The sequence below is a fragment of the Trichomycterus rosablanca genome, chromosome 10 (assembly GCF_030014385.1).
Source record: "Trichomycterus rosablanca isolate fTriRos1 chromosome 10, fTriRos1.hap1, whole genome shotgun sequence".
NCBI classification, from domain to species: Eukaryota; Metazoa; Chordata; class Actinopteri; order Siluriformes; family Trichomycteridae; genus Trichomycterus; species Trichomycterus rosablanca.
The window spans coordinates 9,243,993-9,246,802 of record NC_085997.1 but is presented as its reverse complement, the minus strand read 5'-3'; the positions used below and the strand labels follow the sequence as shown (position 1 = coordinate 9,246,802).

At 43.1% G+C, this 2,810-nt stretch overlaps 1 non-coding gene across 1 annotated transcript; it reads left to right on the top strand.

Annotated features, from left to right (window-relative positions):
- The first annotated feature begins 2,441 nt into the window (after positions 1-2,441).
- On the top strand, positions 2,442-2,524 carry trnal-cag (transfer RNA leucine (anticodon CAG)). Its single transcript has one exon. It is a non-coding gene; the product is annotated as a tRNA-Leu (tRNA).
- Positions 2,525-2,810: the final 286 nt, after the last annotated feature.

Here is a 2,810-nt window from a genome sequence, read left to right as displayed (position 1 = left end):
AGGTCTTGTCAAGGTGACAAAGACTTGTCAGAGCGGAAAGAAGTGGCTGATGCTGGCACCAGCCGACACTGAGCCTTGCAGTTTCCCATATGGTCTATCAGTCAGTATTCCTGTTTTTTACCCAGGCGGCCTGGGTTCGACTTCCGGTATGGGAATTGGACTTGAGCAAAACTTTGCCTATTACTTCTTCGGCGCCTTGTTGCTGTAGCTCAAGCACATTGTTCTGTTGGAACTATGACTGCAGTCTATCGGGGGCAGCCGATGTGAGCCACCAGTGGCAGACTGCTGGTAAGCCGTGATCGTATAGTGGTTAGTACTCCGCGTTGTGGCCGCAGCAACCCCGGTTCGGATCCGAATCACGGCACTGTCCTTTTGTATGCCGTGCTTCGAAGGTTTCTATTCTCTCCTCAGTCAAGAGACAGAAATGGGGCTGGAGCTTCAGGAAAGTCCTGTTGGAAGTATGACTGCAGTCTATCAGGAAGCAATCGACGTGAGCCACCAGTGGCAGACCGCTGGGAAGCCGTGATCGTATAGTGGTTAGTACTCTGTGTTGTGGCCGCAGCAACCCCGGTTCGAATACGGGTCACGGCACTGTCTTTTTGTATGCCGTCCTTCGAAGGTTTCTATTCTCTCTCTTTTTTTGTCTCTCTAACTCCTTGTGTATGGTTCTCTGTACCCCAGATCCAACAATGCAGGTGACAAAGACTTGGCAGAGCGGAATGAAGTGGCTGATTCTGGTTCCCATATGGTCTAGCGGTCAGTATTAGTTCCTCGGCGCCTTGTTGCTGTAGCTCAAGCAGCTTGCAGTTCAAATCTTAGGCCATGTGGGGGTGTTGAGGAAAATTGGCATTGGTAATGTGCAAGCAAGTCAGGATGGCCAAGCAGTCGTTCAGCTCGCAGTCTCCCCTGGAGCCGTGGGTTAGAATCCCCCTTCTGACAGCTCATGCTTTATACCTTCAAAATGGGATCAAAAATGCTAATGCACATAAGGTATTACAGTTACATATAATCACAAACACCCCCTCCCCCCACCACCACCACCATCAAAAAGAAAATCCTTCAGCAGCACTGCAACAAGAACAGGACAATCTCCTACAAGTTCAACAAAATCAAAGAGAATGCACTTCATAAAAGACCTCATCCCAGAATATGGCTGCATGTTGGCGCTGTTGGCTGACTGAGACTTTTTGAACTGCACTAAACAGTTGGTATATCCTGCACTATTTTGGCACTTACATAAAGCAGCATCAACCCTTAAATCCGTCTGTCAGTGGTACAAAGACAGTTATTATTTTTTTCAGTACGTCCTAAATGCTGGGATGAACGTTTTAAATAAACGTCTCTGATGGTTTAAAAGCAACGCATGATATACCGTACTTGTACTCGGTTGGGAAAAAATGGTATCGATGCATCCCTAATCTCAAGTACAAATTCTTCAACTCTCTAAATAAACCATGTAGTACGGGACATTACCGCTTACCTAATGCAGTAAGGAAGAACTCGCCCGAACAGGGACTTGAACTCTTGAACCTCAGATTAAAAGTCTGATGCTCTACCGAATTAGCTATCTGGGCCCTACAATCTGTTCTTTTCCTCACAAGGATGTGAGATCAATTACAAACTTTAACATACGTTGTCCTGTAAAACTTTAATTAATATAAAACGTTTTTATTTCTGTTTCGGCTCTCTTGAACGCGATTGTATAAAGTTTTAGGTGAAGTATGTTGCTGCTTACACACACAAAGAAAAACATCTCTGGAGGAGAATTTTGCAGGTAGATTACAAACAGATTCCTTTCTTCCACCTTTCTACCTTTTTTCCTGTATCAATTGCACGATGGTTTTAAAGTCATTAAAATGTTATGTGCATTTATATGTGGCAAAATAAAAAAATCCATAAAAATCAAATTGAGTTAGCAAAGAATCTTAAATTATACTAAATGGTTCTTCAAGTAGAAACAGTTCTACCAAGAACACCTAAAAGAACCCTTAAGAAACACTTCTTAGCGCTACATACATCAGTTGTATTCCACACAGGTCAGCATGCGATGAAACTTTGCTCGAAACAGACATCGTTTTACTTTCTAACTGTATTCATATTATTCACAAACAGGGTTTGAGTTCTTAATGAATAATTATTAATCTTAATAAATAATCCAGTCAGTTAAAAACCCAACAAGAAGGCTGTACCTAATACACTCAGACTAGAGAAAACACACCCTAACATGCTAGTGCTGTTACAGTGCTAAGAATGGTCCACCCAAAAACATTATTTGGTCAGTTGGAGATCTCATATGGGGCTCCCTTTCTATTGATATATGGTTTACAGCCTAGTGACAAAGTGTACAGTGCAGCGGATGGGTTACAGTCAGTACATTTACAAAACATAATAATGTGAAAAGATTAAGTAGTTCATGCAAATATTATTCCATGTGTGGCGAGGTCAGGATGGCCGAGTGGTCTAAGGCGCTGCGTTCAGGTCGCAGTCTCCCCTGGAGGCGTGGGTTCGAATCCCACTTCTGACAGTTCATGATTTATACAAATCTACTTCTTTAGAGGACACAGCCATCAGGGAATACAGTTTTCATCAAAGGGTGTACATGGTCTGCAACAATGCTGAGGTAGGTGGTACGTGTCAAAGTAACATCCACATGGATGCCAGGACCCAGGCTTTTGATCACTGAAAATGTGAGAAATTGAATCATGTATTCTTCCTGATCTTGTTCTGTTTATTGTTGCAGCTCTGCTGGAGGGTTATTTTTTTGGTGTTTGTGGTGGTGGTGGTGGTGGTGGTGGGGTCTTTGTTCCTAT